Below are 17,631 nucleotides of genomic sequence, written 5' to 3'. Positions count from 1 at the left end.
GATGATCATGGGTGAGCAGCATGCCCTGGCTATAACCTTTTGTTGCTGCCCTGGATACAACACTCAAGCAGAATTTCAAACCAGAAAGTATGGTTTTAACTGATTGACTTCCATTGACTTCAATGGGAATTTGACAGCTAAAACTCAGCATGCTGCTTTGAAAATGTGCCAGTGAAGTCCTTGCTAGGGCAAATTCAACCCTGTTATAAGCAAGCACAGTGCCATTTTGGCCCATTTATTTCAATAGCATTTTTTCTTAACTACAGTGTTTAACCCATGGAATACTGGGCATTACATTAGAATGCATTCAGATTTATATTTGAATTTCTTCCTCTGAAATGTCTAACAGCAAAACTTCAGACCCAGAACTAGGCATCTTTTAATTTATATTTTGATGATGATGTCACCAAATACTACACTCTAATACTAGTTCCCTAGTGTCTCTGATCTGCTGATGTTAAAAATAAAGACTTTCCCCCCCTATTTTCTTAGGGCTTTTACCTTTCCCAGTAACCACATTCACCACAGAAAAACTATTTCAAGTGAGGAAGACAGATCTTTAGCATACTTTTGATGAATAGTTAATATCATATCAAGCACTGGCAGGCAAGCTCTTTTCCTCTGTTAACTTTTAGATTAATTTTTTCCTCCCACTTTGACTTAGTTCCTTTAATAAATATTAACAAATTTTAGCCACTGGCAAGGCTGAGAGGAAAAAAAAAATATGTTTAGCATTTGCTAACAACTGTTTTGCTAGGACTGATAACCCCTCAAAGTCCAATTAAGCAAGCTGTAGACACGTGATAAATAACTGGGGAGACTGAAAAGGAGTGAGTGAGAGTGTGTGTGTGCATGAGAGAATTTTAAAAATAGAAATATTGCTGCTTCTTTCTGTCATGGAAATTTAATTAAATACTTTCTTAATTCTTCCCTGAAAGAAGGTTAACCATACTGGCAAGAGCCCTAAAGAGACAAGCAGGAAATTTGTCTTATCCATTTTAAATGCCTGTTATGAAAGAGGTGAAAAAAATGCTATTGATAAAAGTTTTTTTCTGGGAACCTTTTGGCATCTTCTCAGTGATGCGTCATTTCCACTCAGCCATTTGACAAGAAACACAATGTTCCAACTTGTTTGCATGTCTGAAGTGAAGTGGTCCATGGGGCAGTGCTGTAAAATATACATCAATTCCATTCCTCTTTGCTCCTCCCACTCCTCTGGAAGAGGTGGACAGACAGCATTATTTCCTGAGGTAAGGTGCTATTTAACTGCTCTTAATACTTAGAGAGAAAATCTGCTCCTAACTTATAATACCTGCCATCACTTGATAGTAATATTTTCAGCAGAGCCCAATCAGCCATTTCATGGGTTTATTATTATTCGGCCTTAGTGTGCTGTGGAATGAAGTCTGGCACACAAAGTATAAAGCAGGAGGCTTTTTTATTATTATTAAATCTGGCTGACATTTATTGAGCCATTTTTCAGGTCTACAAAAGAAGAACCACCCAATAAGGGAAGTAGTTTTGTTATTGCAGGTTGTTTTTGCTGTCCTGGAACCAAAACGTTGCTTCCATTTAAACAGTATGATTCTGTATGCAATGAGCCCATATTGTGGGCTTTGGACATAAAAAGCTTGTAATAGCTAAGATAATGGGCCAGATTCAGAGGCGATCTGTAACATGGTTCAAGTTTCACATCCAAGCCTCATTAAAATCAATGACAGAGTTCCCATTGTCTTCGCTGGGACCAGAATTTCACTCCCAGAGTGTGCAACTTTCATGCACAAGGTCAGGGAGAAGGGATTCAGATGAAAAATAAAGTGGAGGAAGCAAAAACTAATTCAATTTACAATCTCTTACACTTTTCTCTTGTGAAAGACTCCTATAGAATTTAGTGAGAAACCAAAGGTTTCCAAAGATTTTGGGTTCAAAAAATCTACAGAATGTTAGAGAATTATGCTTTTTTCTATAGAATGTTTAAGCCAACCTGTAGAATACAACATAGGATTCTATAGGTTGGCTTAAAATAATTATAAATTTGTACCATTTTCTATTAAGTTCTGTAGGACTTTTCCATAATGGCTGTTATTTGAGTCTCTGAATTTAGCCCAGTGGCACTCAGATTCTGAAAATGATGCACAACCTTCCATTGAGGTTATCATTACTTTTTCCATGGGGTGAACACTACAGAAAGGCACTGCTGATAGGCATACATAGGATGCCGGCATTGTCCTTTAAATGAGACATGCCCAAAACTATCAGATGGAAATTACATAGCTGGGTATTTCTGATCATCATGACCACTGCCAAACCAAGGCAGTTACAATGATCACAGTACAGAGCCCAGTGCAGTGAGGCCTGAACGTTATTGGGTCTCTGTGTACTACAGTCATGCAATAATAATATTAATATATTTTAAGACTGCCTTTCCCATTCTCACCCTTGGCCAGAATAGGAGGTCAGGTGCCTTATTTTTTCATATATGAAATATTTCACTAAAACGGGTGGCATTTTCCAGTGGTGACAGCAGCAGCACATTATGCTACCGTTCCGAGTTCAAAGGAATCGCCTGGCTACAACTCTGATGGCTCAGGTCAGAGATCAAGTACATAGTGAAGGTAATGGAGATGGGATCTGTCTTTGTTACTCCGCCGGTAATCGTGTACAACATGATTCCCCACATACTGTTTATCTCAGAAGTACCCTGACAAGTTAAAACATGAAACCAATCAACTGCGACATGATACAGGTGATCTATACCCTGGACTGGCTCTTTGACCTGGGTGCACGGGAGATAAAAACTACATGATGTTAAGCAGCACAGAATTAGTGTCTAAAAGGTCAGCGAGAGGATCACTTGTTGGAAGTTAGGTACTTTCCTGCAATTAAATCATTATGTGGAAAGGCGCAGATTTCTGAAGTCGAGTCTGGTTTAAACTGGTACAACTCCACTGGAGTTGCAGCAATTGACATCAGGTGGAAACTTGGCCCATAGACTTTTTAGTTTCCTTATTTTAGTATAAGTGTACAATGTGGTTGAGGGATCATGACCACATTCATCAGAATCTGGCCTGAAGTAAGCTCACCCAGTGTAAAGTTGAAGCAGGATTTTCTTTAAGGGAGAAGGTAAGAGACTCAAACTCCACTTGTGACCTTGCTATATGTGTCTAGATTACTTGGGAGTGGTTTACGTACTATAGAAAGCCCCAACGTAGGCAGAATAAAAACCACAGTGAAAATATGCTCAATGAGCAGGACAGAGGGAAAGGGGGTAAACGACCCAGATGGAAAACATACAACTGCTCCTCCTGGTTAAAGTGGAATACTAGAATTTTGGAGAGGAATTTTAACAGAGATAAAAAATGATACAATTCCCTTGAACATTTACACTCAGCCTAATATGACCAGATTTTCAAAAAATACTCAGCACCCAACAGCTCCTATTGAGAACAGTGAGAGTTACTGGGTGCCAAGCACTTTTGAAAATCTGGCCAGAACTAGGTAGGAAGGAAATAGAGTAGTGCAAGTAACTGATCTTTCAGTTTGCTTGAAGATCTAGAAAAACAAATAATCAAAAAATGTTTGTTTCGAATGAAAACGGAAGGAAATTAAAAAACAAAGTCATTCTGAATCAAAAACTCAAAATGTTTCCTTTGAAAAATGCTGAAATGTAATAGCATTATTTTTAAAAGGTTCTCTCTCCCCTCACCCAAAACAATTTGACGAAATCAACACAGATTCAGGAAATGTTTTGGTCAACCCAAATTGGCACTTTTCACTGAAAAAGTTTGTCCGGCTCTAGAAGGGAACAGGGAGACTTTCCCAAACACAGCTAGCTCATGCTAACAGCCTTCTTGCTGCCACTTCTCTGCCTGCTGACTTCATATCCTCTCATGCAGGTGCCATGGGAAAGTCTTGGTAGATGAGGCAGTCTTTCTAACTTGGATTCTGATCTCAATTACACTGCTGTAAATCCAGACTAACTATTGAAAACAATGAAGCTATTCTCAGTTTACATCAGCGTGAGCAAGGCCAGTGTGATCTGGCCCTGATGCTTCACATGCCATGTGGTAGGAAAGTTATTGGTTCATCACCAATCCAGTGTTCAAGAAATGTCAAAAGTCATTGTTTCAATTTTTGCTTTATGGCACAAGGGAGCTTGAAATGGCATCCAACAAAAACCTAGAAATGCTTTGGAAAAAAAAAATCCTGCACTCTCTCACTGCCATGTCATGGCTTCTTGTAAGTGTGACTGATTTGGCAGAAACCGAGCCAAAACAAGCAGTGTGAGAGATTTCCTGTAAATTGGGGACCAATAAAATATATCTGCTATTAAAAGCAAACAAAGTTGGAAAGACATGGTCAAACAAGAAAATGGAGGATGATGAAACACATTTGTTCCTTACATACTCTTAAAACTAAAATAATTATTCTCCTGTGAAAAATGCTAGGCTAGATTACCTGTTGCTGACAGCAAACATTGTCCCTAATTGACCTAAACTAAACCAAAATATGCCCAGATTAAACTGAAATCAGAATGTCCATATGGACTTTTACATTGATTTAATTAAATCTGTTTAAAAAACAAACATACTTTAGTTAAATTGTGGAACTCTGTGTTTATAAAAGCCCTCAATGCTAAGATTGATGTGTATTGTGCTCATGCCTTCTTGCAGCCTCGTGTCTGAATTTAGCACAGCATCTCAGATCACACCACATAATTCATGGAAATAATCTTAATGATCTGCAGTACCGTAGCACCCAGAGGCCCCACTTGGGATCATTTGTACAAACACATTAAAAGACAGAACTTACCCCAAAGAGATTACAGTTCAAATTAAGACAGGAGGCAACAAATGAGTTTTAACAGACATTGAGAGAATTGGGGGACAGGAGGACAAGAGTAACAGTGATAAGAATGTGTTGTTGTAAGTGATAACCAGAAGGTTTCAAGTAAAATTTTAATTTAGATAAATAACCCAGAGAAATTAGTGATGTCAGTTATCCCTGCTGGCTACCTCTCAAACTATTGTTTGTTGTAATTTATCGTGGGTATAATAGCATTCAGTGGTTAGGATGCTAGCCTGGGATTTGGGAGATTGGGATTTGATACTCAGCTCTGCCACAGATTTCCTGTGTGACCTTGGGCAAGTCACTTTGTCCCCCAGTTCCTCTGGGAAGTAGGAATAATAGCACTTTCCTACCTTGAAAGGCTGTTGTAAAGATAAATACACTACAGACTGTGAGGCACTAGACACTATTGTAATGGGGGGGGGTCATAGAGAGAAATGGGGTGAAGAGTGATTTGAAGGACAGAATGGTGGCTTTACAAATTAATTTGGGGATGGCTTTCTATGGGAGTAGCATGGTGGTACAAAGGCTTTCACAAAAGATAATTTTGTGGGTCCCCTCTTAGCTAGGATTTTTATCCGCAGATCAGTAGATCTGTGCTTAAATTTGCGTATGCTTGGAGGAGTCCAAGTAGGATATTCAGTGCAGGGACCTCCTGGGAAGTTTCCCTGGAACCCTGCAATCCAAGCCTGCATGAATACCAAATGTGTAATTTACACACACAAAGAATCAAATCTGCAGGATTTAAATTTAACCTCTACATCCCATCATTTGGGAGATGTGTGTTTTTGTAACCAATATCTACCTGTTTCAACCTCCCTCCCTTTACCTTTGTCTTATTCCAGTATTCCTCCCCTTCTCCATGCCACACATTAGATAAAGAGCAAACAATATCCATTTGCCAGAAAAGTTGTTAATGGTTATTGAATCAAAGATCTTTAACAAAAATTAACTTGCATTTGGCCCTTTAATATTATCCTATATCAAAGTCAAGCACATCATGTTGTAAAAGATTTTGTACACAATTGCCCATAATCTAAAAACTACTATGCCAGAAATTGAATTAACAAGCCTTTCATTGAGATCAGCTATCCAGTTGCAATTCAGTTCTCAAATGTCCAATCCAAATTCAGTGCAGTAAGCTGAAGCGAGAGAACAGTAAGAGGCACTGAACTGAGGCAATGAAGCAGGTGAGGTACTTATGAATTGTAATATTTCAGGTTTCTCTGGGCAGAGCATTCATATGGATAATCCATAACCCATTGGTTAGAAAAATTGGGGAACAGCCTGAGGAGAATGTCCGTTTAGTCATCCGGCCTGAGAGCCAGAGCGATATTTTGGATTTGGCTGAAAATCACTCCTATGGGATTTCTGGCACTTGTCACAAAAATGTGTTTAAAATCAAGATGAGTTAAAGCTGCAAAGCATAGATCTGGCCTTCTCCAAAGTTCATTTGACTCCAAGGGTTTAGTTTAAACACATCTCTAAACTGAAGCAGTTGAATGTAACCCATCTAGATTTGCTCTATTTGCTACTTTGGTTCTGCTTCTGTCATACTCAAGAATATAGGCCAAAAGTTTGAAACTTGTGTGTCAAAGCTTGGTACTTGGGGCTTGTCTACACACACACAAACCTTGTCTGGGTTACAGAGAAACAAAACTAACCAATTTAAGCCTGAGAAGAGTGTCAACACACAAAACGGCACTGAGCAACAAAAGCAGGTTTAAAAAAACAAACAAACCACTTAGCGTCCACAAACACCTGTGCTCTCAATTTACTATCCCTCCCCAAAGTCCAACCCCTGCAGAACATACAGCTATGCATGGTTTCAACTCAAGACCCTGAAGCCTTGCCCGACTACCTGAAACGCAAGCCAGGTTTGCCCAATTTTGCCCATGTTTGTTGAAAGTGTCACAAATCTTGATGATTTTGCAACAAAGCTTTGCTCAGCCCCATTACATAACCCTTGCCTTCTATGACTACACTTAAAGCGCTACAGTGCCATAGCTGCACCGCAGTGGCACCGGAGCGTAGACCCTCCAGTGATGGAACAGGTTCTCCCGTTGTTGTAGGTAATCCACTTCCCCCAGAAGCAGTACCTAGGTCAATAGAAGAATTCTTCTGTCAGCCTAGTGCTGTTGACACTAGGTCAGCTTAACTACGTCTCTCAGGGGTGTGGATTTTTCCTGAGAGATGTAGCTACGCCAATGTAACTTTTCAGTGCTGGATATTGGTGTTTTCCTCCACATCTGTTGCTTACCAGAACAGTAAGAAGTTTACACTATTAAGAAAAGGCTCATTTATTTGAAGTTTTTTGGTATAAGTTGGATCGTTCTCTTTTTCTCTCTCTCTCTTTTTTAGGGGTGGGGGAGAACAAAAATGGAGAAGTGCAGTGCAAAGTCAGCACAAGAGACAGCAGGACAAAGTAACAGGTGATAATTATGGGTACAGCTCTCACACCTTTGCACTGTAAATTTTTAAAAATGCTGCTGCTGAGATCCTGTGTTTTGGGAACCTCAAAGATCCTCAAAGATCTCTTTACATTACATCTAGACAGCTGCAGTGGCACAGCAGCCAGCAAGCAGAGCTGTAAACAGGAGAGTTTCAGTGGGAGTTCTGTTGGAGGAGCAGGTTTTTGTATTTTGTGTATTGTATTTTGCAGTTTGTATGTGTGGAGGCTGGTAGGGGCAGGGTGTTGGGATAGAAGCTGAGCCCTGCTTAGGGGGTGGGGTTTCCCTGCTTAGGGGTCCTATAAAGGTAGCCAGCCAGTCAGGCAGCAGCATAGACAGCTGCAGTGGCATAGCAGCCAGCAAACTGAGCTGTAAACAGAGGAGTTTCAGTGGGAGTTTACAGGGGGAGGTTGCCGGGGAGACTGAGGGTATGGCTACACTGGCGAGTTGCAGCGCTGGTAGTTTGCAGCGCTGGTCGTCCAGCTGTGCAGGGCCAGCGCTGCAGTGTGGCCACACTGACAGCTACCAGCGCTGCAGTGTGGCCACATTGGCAGCATTTCCAGCGCTGTACTGAGAGGTGCATTGTGGGCAGCTATCCCACAGAGCACCTCGTCCCGTTTTGGCGCCGTTTTGGCGCTGAGTATTGTGGGAAGGGGAAGGAAGTGTGTGGGTCATTCCGCTTCCTGTTCCAACGCCCCGTGGTGCATCGCTTCACTTCCCAGCAGTCACAGTTTCGCTGTCCACGTTTCTTGCCATTGTGAGTGCAGCACGCTTTCTGTGTGAAATGGAGCCTGAGCTGCTGAGGAATTTGCTGCTGACTGTCGCCAGCACATCACATTTGGCAGTTGAGCTATTCCTTCAGCTCCAAAGTGACAGTGAGGAGTCCGATGATGATATGGATTTGCCTAAAGCGGGTGACATGAAATTGCTTGTGGCGGTAACGGAAATGCTCAGCACCGTGGAACGCCGCTTTTGGGCTCGTGAGACAAGCAGTGAGTGGTGGGATCACATTGTCATGGAAGTCTGGGATGACGAGCAGTGGCTGCAGAACTTTCGTATGAGAAAAGCCACTTTCATGGGACTGTGTGCTGAGCTCGCCCCCACCCTGCGGCGCAAGGACACAAGATTGAGAGCTGCCCTGACGGTGGAAAAGTGGGTGGCTATTGCAATCTGGAAGCTGGCAACTCCAGACAGCTACCGGTCGGTCGGGAACCAGTTTGGGGTGGGAAAGTCGACCGTTGGAATCGTGTTGATGCAAGTTTGCAGGGCCATTAATCGCATGCTGCTAAGGAGAACCGTGACTGTGGGGAACGTGCAGGACATTGTGGATGGCTTTGCAGAAATGGGTTTCCCTAACTGTGGAGGGGCAATAGATGGGACGCATATTCCTATTCTGGCACCACCCCACCTAGCCTACGAGTACATTAATCGCAAGGGGTATTTCTCTATGGTTCTCCAGGCGCTTGTGGATCACCATGGGCGTTTCATTGATATTTACACAGGCTGGCCTGGAAAAGTGCATGATGCACGCATCTTTCAGAACAGTGGCCTGTTCAGGAAGATGCAGGAAGGTACATTTTTCCCAGACCGAAAGATCACAGTAGGGGATGTTGAAATGCCCATTGTGATCCTTGGGGACCCCGCTTACCCATTAATGCCTTGGCTCATGAAACCCTATACAGGGAAGCTGGACAGGAGCCAGGACCGTTTCAACTACAGGCTGAGCCGATGCCGAATGACTGTGGAGTGTGCTTTTGGCCGTTTAAAGGGGCGCTGGCGGGCGCTTTATGGGAAGCTAGACTTGGGGGAAAGCAACATCCCTGCGGTTGTATCCGCGTGCTGTACCCTCCATAATATTTGTGAAGGGAAGGGTGAAACATTCAGCCAGGCATGGACCAACGAGGTGTAAGTCCTGGAGGCTGAATTTGCACAGCCAGACAGCAGGGCTACTAGAGACGCCCACCACAGGGCAACAAGGATTAGGGATGCCTTGAGGGAGGAATTTGAGGCTGAAAGCCAACAGTAATGTTTTTTTGCCTTGACCAGGAGTGACGTGCACTGGTTACAGTGCTTTTAAGTGCCTGTGTTTTCCTTGGGGTTTGTTATCTTTCACTTTATGCAATAATAAAAACTGTTTCATAATCAAAGAAATCATTTATTTAAAAAAAAGGAAGTAAATGGGCAGGGGGGTTGGTTGTTGAACTGTACATTCATAGTTTTGCATATGTACTGCCAGGAGTGCTGTGCACCTCAGGATTGTACTGTTGCATGGTGATGGGGGTTGAGTGCAGAGGGTAAGGGTCGTAGTTCTCTGGGCTCATAGGTGACCGTACAGGTGTCGGGGGCAGCTGGTGATGGTGTAGGTAAGAACCTGGATGCTGGGGAACGGGACTTGGAGCTGACATTGGTGCATAGGGGAAAGAGGTTTGGGAGGGTGGGGGTTTGGCACGGTAGTGCTCTGCCTGCATTGCTACCAGTGACTGCATACAGTCTGTTTGGCGCGCCATGAGGTTTATAAGCTGCCTCGTGGTTTTCTTCAGCGTCAACGCCTTTCTCCTGCTTTCTGTTTCCCTCCAGTGCTGCATCTTTTCTCTCCATTCCTGCGCAGTTTTATTCTCTGTTGCACACTGGCTCATAACTGCCTTCACCAAATCTTCTTTGCTTTTGTTAGGCTTTCTTCTGAGGTTTTGAAGCTTTCTTTCAGTCACTGATAAGACTGGCCCAGGACTACTCAAGGTCACTATAAAAATACAGCAAATGATACATTTTAAGAGAGCTTGCATTGTGTATAATCTGAAGTTAGTTTCAAGTCTCACTCTGTAGCATTCCTCAGACATTTCAAACTACAGCTAGAGAATTCACAGCCTCCCAGAAATGGTAATGGTAATTAACCCTGGGGTTCCTGCCGCGGTTTGCTTGGGCAGGGTGCTTCTTGCTTCATGGCTACACTGCCTGTTTTTGGGCTTTGTTAAAGGCAGGCATCAAGCAGCACTTGGGGAAAGCAGCACTGCTATGTCCCTCAGGAATTAACCCTGGGGTTCCTGCCGCGGTTTGCTTGGGCAGGGTGCTTCTTGCTTCATGGCTACGCTGCCTGTTTTTGAGCTTTGTTAAAGGCAGGCATCAAGCAGCACTTGGGGATGTCCTGCCATGTCCCTCAGGAATTAACCCTGGGGTTCCTGCCGCGGTATGCAGTTGGGGAAACCAGCACTGAAACACTCCCTCCATTTCCCACAGGAGTTAATACTTGAAGATATCTCCCTGCTGCGGGTTACCAAAGAAGCAAGGGAGGGTCTCCTACAACAATGCGGATTCCGCCCTGGCCCCTATGCAGCTTGCCTCTGTGCAGGCATGGTTCCCCCACCCCTCCTGGAACAGTGGCGCGGACGTGTTAGCCTGACTGGGACAGGGACCACAATGGCTCTCCCTTTAAACTTGGTCACGCGAATTGCCTATGCTCTTGCAGAAACTTTTGAAGAGATTACAGAGGCAGATTACCGCGATGTGATAGACCACATCAATGGGATATTCCATGTCTAGGCATGCAGCCGTACCATCACCCCTCCTCTCCCAAAACCTTTGCATTGCAATAAAAGCTGCTTACCTGGGACCTGCTCCTGTGATTCTTCTGCACCAAGTTCCAGGGGCTGCGACTGGCTAGCTTCCTCCTGGCTTGAGAAGAGCTCCTGACTGCATGCCTCCTGGGACTCCAGGGTGTCTTCCCCCACCACAGTAGCCTCACTGTCTGCCTCCCCCTCCCCTACCGGCTCTGAACTGTCCATCGTGGTCCTTGGATTTACAGAGGGGTCACCCCCATAAATCGCATCCAGCTCCTTGTAAAACCGGCAGGTCGTGGGGGCACTGCCGGATCTGCGGTTCCCCTCACGTGCTTTGCAATAGGCACTCCGCAGCTCCTTTACTTTTACCCTGTACTGCAGCGTGTCACGCTCATGGCCCCTTTCCAGCATGGCTCTCGATACCTGGGCAAAGGTATCATAATTCTTACGGCTAGAGCGCAGCTGTGCCTGCACAGATTCCTCCCCCCAAACACTGATGAGGTCCATCAGCTCGCCATTGCTCCATGCTGGGGCTCGTTTGCCACGTGGAGGCATGGTCACCTGTAAAGATTCGCTGATTGCATTCCATACCTGGCTGAGCAAACAGAAAGGGGATTTTTAAAATTCCCGGGGCATTTAAAGGGCGGGTCACCTGAGGCCAGGGAAGTAGAGTCTGACCTGATGAGCAGAGTGGCTGAATAGGCATTCTGGGATACATCCTTATACCCTGGAGGCCAATCACAGCGCTGGTGTGTGGCCACACTTGATGACCAGCGCTGCAGAACCAGCGCTGGAATCCTTATTCCCCATGCTGAGTGAGATGTACGGCCAGCGCTGCAGCCAGGGAGTTGCAGCGCTGGAAGTGCCTTGCAGGTGTGGCCACTTACTAATTGCAGCGCTGGTGGAGGCTTTCCAGCACTGCAACTCGCCAGTGTAGCCATACCCTTAGAGACCTAAGCAGAGGAACTGACAGGCTAGTGAAGGGAGTGGGTGGTGGTCTGCCAGTGTTCTGGTGCCTGTTGGGGGTTTTGTTTTGGTTTGTGTTTCTTGGATTAGCAGGTTTTATGTGGGAAGGCTATGACCGATACAGAGGCAGCAGTTAAAGACACAATGAGGATGACTGGGTATGGAAGCTGCGGCATGTACATGATCTTGGAGGGGGTACGTGAAAAAAAGAGTTTCGTCTGCATGAAGTGCCGCCTGATAGAGCTGATGGAAGAAAAGATCCGAGGACTGGAGATGCAGGTAGAAACTCTGGTTGAGTTTAGAAGGGGGTTCGAGTAGATGATGGAGCAAAGACAGGAGGCGGCTGAAGAGATAAGCTCAGACTTGCAGATGGAAGCAGGACCAAAGAATTCTGAGGGGAGACTGCTGGGTGAGGAAAGTGGACAGTGGAAGCATGTGACTAAGAGAACCAGGCAGAAGAAAAGACGGGCCAGGGAAGGAGAAATAGAGCTCAGGAACAGGTTTGCGGAGTTGGAAAATGAAGAAGGGGCACAGCAGGTGGTCACTGAAGGTGAGAGGGCAAGGAAGAAGAGAAGAGCAGCTAGTCCTACAGGAAGAGGGGAAGAGTCAATGGAGACAACACCAAATATGAGCCCCAGGAGGATACGGGATGGTTTGCGGAAGATTGCAAGGGTGAATGGGAATTGAGAGGACTTGCAGCCAGTGGGAGCAGGGGATAGACCAGAGAATCACACTGTCACCAGGAAAAGGCAGGTCTATGTGATTGGGGACTCCTTACTGAGAAGAATAGACAGGCCTGTAACTAGAGCTGATCCGGAGAACAGAAGGGTGTGCTGTCTGCCGGGTGCTAAGATACGGGATGTGGACCTGAGGCTGAAAAGGATCCTAACGGGAGCGGGAAAGAATCCACTGATTGTCCTTCATGTGGGAACGAATGATACGGCTAGATTCTCGCTGGAACATATCAAAGGAGACTATGCCAGACTGGGGAAGACGCTTAAGGAAATCGAGGCTCAGGTGATCTTCAGTGGGATTCTGCCTGCTCCTAGAGAAGGGCAACAAAGGTGTGACAAGATTATGGTGATCAACAGATGGCTCAGGTAGGTGGTCCTATAAGGAGGGCTTTGGGATGTACGGCCACTGGGAAGCATTCATGGACAGAGGATTGTTCTCTTGGGATGGACTTCACCTGAGTCAGGAGGGAAATAGACTTCTAGGATGGAGGCTGGCACAACTGATTAAGAGAGCTTTAAACTAGGAATTTGGGGGAGATGGTTGGGAGATGTCCAGGTAATCTCCATGCCAGAATTTAACGTTGAGAGGGAAGAAAACAAAGTAAGAGAGGATACAGCCGTGGGTAGAAGAATGGACATAAGGAGGAAGGGTAGTGTAGATACCAGTCTAATAGGTGATACTGGTGCTAGAATGTCTGTGCCTAACTGGGCAAAGGATGTCAGTGAAGCCAAACGGCAAAAATTAAGCTGTCTGTACACTAATGTGAGGAGCCTAGGTAACAAAATGGAGGAACTAGAGCTACTGGTGCAGGAAGTGAAACCGGATATTATAGGGATAACAGAAACATGACTGGAGTACAGGTATTGAAGGCTATGTGCTGTTTAGGAAAGACAGAAATAAAGGCAAAGGTGGTGGAGTAGCATTGTATATCAATGATGAGGTAGACTGTAGAGAAATAAGATGGGATGGAATGGATAAGAGAGTTTGTCTGGGCAAAAAAATCACATTGGGAAAGAAAGCTACTAGAGCCTCCCCTGAGATAGTGCTTGGGGTGTGCTACAGACCGCTGGGATCTGATTTGGATATGGATAGAGATATGTTTTTAATGAAGTAAAACACTAATGGGAATTGTGTGATCATGGGAGACTAACTTCCCAGATATAGACTGGAGGACAAGTGCTAGTAACAATAATAGGGCTCAGATTTTTCTGGATGTGATAGCTGATGGATTTCTTCACCAAGTAGTTGAAGAACCAACAAGAGGGGATGCCATTTTAGATTTGGTTTTGGTGAGTAGTGAGGACCTCATAGAAGAAATGGTTGTAGGGGACAACCTTGGTTCGAGTGATCATGAGCTAATTCAGTTCAAACTAGATGGAAGGATAAACAAAAATAGATCTGGGACTAGGTTTTTTGATTTCAAAAGGGCTACTTTAAAGAATTAAGGAAATTAGTTAGGGAAGTGGATTGGACCGAAGAACTTGTGGATCTAAAGGTAGGAGGAGGCCTGGAATTATTTCAAGTCAAAGTTGCAGGAACTATCAGAAGCCTGCATCCCAAGAAAGGGGGAAAAAATCATAGGCAGTAGTTGTAGACCAAGCTGGATGAGCAAGCATATCAGAGAGGTGATTAAGAAAAAGCAGAAAGCCTACAAGGAGTGGAAGATGGGCAGGATTAGCAAGGAAAGCTACCTTATTGAGGTCAGAACATGTAGGAATGAAGTGAGAAAGACTAAAAGGCATGTAGAGTTGGACCTTGCAAAGGGAATTAAAACCAATAGTAAAAGGTTCTATAGCCATATAAATAAGAAGAAAACAAAGAAAGAAGAAGTGGGACCACTAAACACTGAGGATGGAGTGGAGGTTAAGATAATCTAGGCATGGCCCAATATCTAAATAAATACTTTGCCTCAGTCTTTAATATGGCTAATGAGGAGCTTAGGGATAATGGAAGGAGGACAAATGGGAATGAGGATATGGAGGCAGATATTACCACATCCGAGGTAGAAGCCAAACTCGAACAGCTTAATGAGACAAAATCGGAGGGCCCAGATAATCTTCATCCAAGAATATTAAAGGAACTGGCACATGAAATTGCAATTCCATTAGCAAGAATTTTTAATGAAATCAGTAAACTCAGGGGTTGTACCATACGACTGGAGAATTGCTAACATAGTTCCTATTTTTAAGAAAGGGAAAAAAGGTGATCCGAGTAACTATAGGCCTGTTAGTTTGACATCTGTAGTATGTAAGGTCTTGGAAAAAATGTTGAAGGAGAAAGTAGTTAAGGACATTGAGGTAAATGATAATTGGGACAAAATACAACATGGTTTTACAAAAGGTAGATTGTGCCAAACCAACCTGATCTCCTTCTTTGAGAAGGTAACAGATTTTTTAGACAAAGGAAACGCAGTGGATCTAATTTACCTCGATTTCAGTAAGGCATTTGACACGGTTCCACATGGGGAATTATTAGTTAAATTGGAAAAGATGGGGATCAGTATGAAAATTGAAAGGTGGATAAGGAACTGGTTAAAGGGGAGACTACAACGAGTCGTACTGAAAGGTGAACTGTCAGGCTGGAAGGAGGTTACAAGTGGAGTTCCTCAGGGATCAGTTTTGTGACCAATCTTATTTAACCTTTTTATTACTGACCTTGACACAAAAAGCAGGAATGTGCTAATAAAGTTTGCGGATGACACAAATCTGGGAGGTATTGCTAACACAGAGAAGGACCGGGATATCATACAGGATGATCTGGATGACCTTGTAAACTGGAGTAATAGGATGAAATTTAATAGTGAAAAGTGCAAGGTCATGCATTTAGGGATTAATAACAAGAATTTTAGTTATAAATTGGGGACACATCAGTTGGAAGTAACGGAGGAGGAGAAGGACCTCGGAGTATTGATTGATCACAGGATGACTATGAACCGCCAATGTGATATGGCCATTAAAAAAGCTAATGCAGTTTTAGGATGCATCAGGCGAGGTATTTCCAGCAAAGATAAGGAGGTGTTAATACCGTTGTACAAGGCACTGGTGAGACCTCATCTGGAATACTGTGTGCAGTTCTGGTCTCCAGTGAATTTAAACTGGAACAGGTTCAGAGACGGGCTACTAGGATGATCCGAGGAATGGAAAACCTGTCTTATGAAAGGAGACTCAAAGAGCTTGGCTTGTTTAGCCTAACCAAAAGAAGGTTGAGGGGGGATATGATTGCTCTTTATAAATATATCAGAGGGATTAATATCAGGGAGGGAGAGGAATTATTTAAGCTTAGTACCAATGTGGACACAAGAACAAATGGATATAAACTGGACACTAGGAAGTTTAGACTTGAAATTAGACGAAGGTTTCTAACCATTAGAGGAGTGAAGTTCTGGAACAGCCTTCCAAGGGGAGTAGTGGGGGCAAAAGACATATCTGACTTTAAGACTAAGCTTGATAAGTTTATGGAGGGGATGGCATGATGGGATAGCCTAATTTTGGCAATTAATTTAGCCATTGATCATTGGTTATCAGCAGGTAAGTATGCCCAGTGGTCTGTGATGGGATGTTAGATGGGTTGGCTTCCACAGTTACTATAGAGAATTCTTTCCTCGGTGCTGGCTGGTGAGTCTTGCCCACATGCTCAGGGTTTAACTGATCGCCATATTTGGGGTCGGGAAGGAATTTTCCTCCAGGGCAGATTGGCAGAGGCCCTGGAGGTTTTTCACCTTCCTCTGCAGCATGGGTCACGGGTCACTTGCTGGAGGATCCTCTGCAGCTTGAGGTCTTCAAACCACAATTTGAGGACTTCAATAACTCAGACATAGGTTAGGGGTTTGTTATAGAAGTGGATGGGTAAGATTCTGTGGCCTGCATTGTGCAGGAGGTCAGACTAGATGATCATAATGGTCCCTTCTGACCTTAAAGTCAGCTTTACTAGCTGAGCTTTCACTTCAATTTCTGAATAATTAATGGCATTACAGAAAAAAATCCAAACGCTTTTCTTTTAATAAAGTATTATTGTGTTACTTTCCTGACTTTCTTCTCTTCTTTTTCACACAGATCATGCTTTAGCAAAAGCATCCTATAAGTAAACGATGAAAAATTATGGAACAAATAGTAGAAAATGTGAAGAGCTCCCTATATTTCTAAAGAATGCAGATTGAAAGAACATCTTCAATAAAGGACAAGGTGAAGTGACTGGTGTAAATACTGACAAATTCTTACCAAGACGTTGTCTAAACTAAGCTTTATTCTGAAGAATTTCCCATCATTAACACAGGTGCAGCTCCACCAATGGCAGCACTAACGTAAACAAGACACTGACGGCATTTTTACCATCTTGAGTAAACCAAGCAGGTTTAGATAGCACCATGGTTAGGGTTCCATCTACAGCAGTGCCTCCTCCTTTGCTATGGACAGTGAAGATGTAGTGGTGTTAGCAATGATAATTATTTCTCCCTCCTCCTCTCTAGTGTTGAGACAGTTATCAATCCCTGTTTTACAAATTCCGCACAGAATTCTATTTTCAGCAGGTTGCCTGTCATTGACTGTATATCACACCAGCTCTTAAAGGACGTATCCTCAGTTGAGCAGAGATTGATTTCCACTTCAGCCTCAGTGTACATCCTGTACATGTTCCCAATGATTCTCAGAGGCTCACCTCCTTGTAAGACATATTGGAAATATGACTTGATTTAACTGTCAAGCTCATCCAGTGCCCACTACAGGAGATTGTTATGTCACTTACCTTTTCATTCTGGAAGTGGGTTGCAGTTATTTGATGCACACGCGAAATTATTTTTAACAGCATCCAAAAGCATGCTGGCAGTTTCCTTGTCTTCATTGCCTAGAGCTGTATCAGCTGCCTCCTCTCTAGGACAGAGAAAGCAACACTGACTTTTTTCCCCAGTTGAAAAAAAATTGTTAAAGTGGAATCTTAACCCCCTCTCCCTTCCCCACTTTGAATCATTTTTACCTCCTCTCCTTCCCACCCCCATCAGAAAAAAGGGAGAAATAATTGAGAGAGATTTTTTCTTATCAAAACAAAAAAATTGAGTTAATTTTAAAAGATTTCAGCATCACTAT

The 17,631-nt window shown here is 43.7% G+C and overlaps 1 long non-coding RNA gene across 1 annotated transcript; it reads left to right on the top strand.

The window, feature by feature from the left end:
• The first annotated feature begins 915 nt into the window (after positions 1-915).
• On the top strand, positions 916-16,734 carry LOC123362457. The gene is made up of 3 exons (XR_006576450.1): positions 916-1,250; positions 7,210-7,280; positions 16,606-16,734. It is a non-coding gene; the product is annotated as an uncharacterized LOC123362457 (long non-coding RNA).
• The last annotated feature ends 897 nt before the right edge of the window (positions 16,735-17,631 follow it).

The sequence above is a fragment of the Mauremys mutica genome, chromosome 2 (genome assembly GCF_020497125.1).
Source record: "Mauremys mutica isolate MM-2020 ecotype Southern chromosome 2, ASM2049712v1, whole genome shotgun sequence".
Taxonomy (NCBI): domain Eukaryota; kingdom Metazoa; phylum Chordata; order Testudines; family Geoemydidae; genus Mauremys; species Mauremys mutica.
Note: the sequence above shows the minus strand (reverse complement) of the source record. Positions and strands in the feature narration are given on the sequence as shown.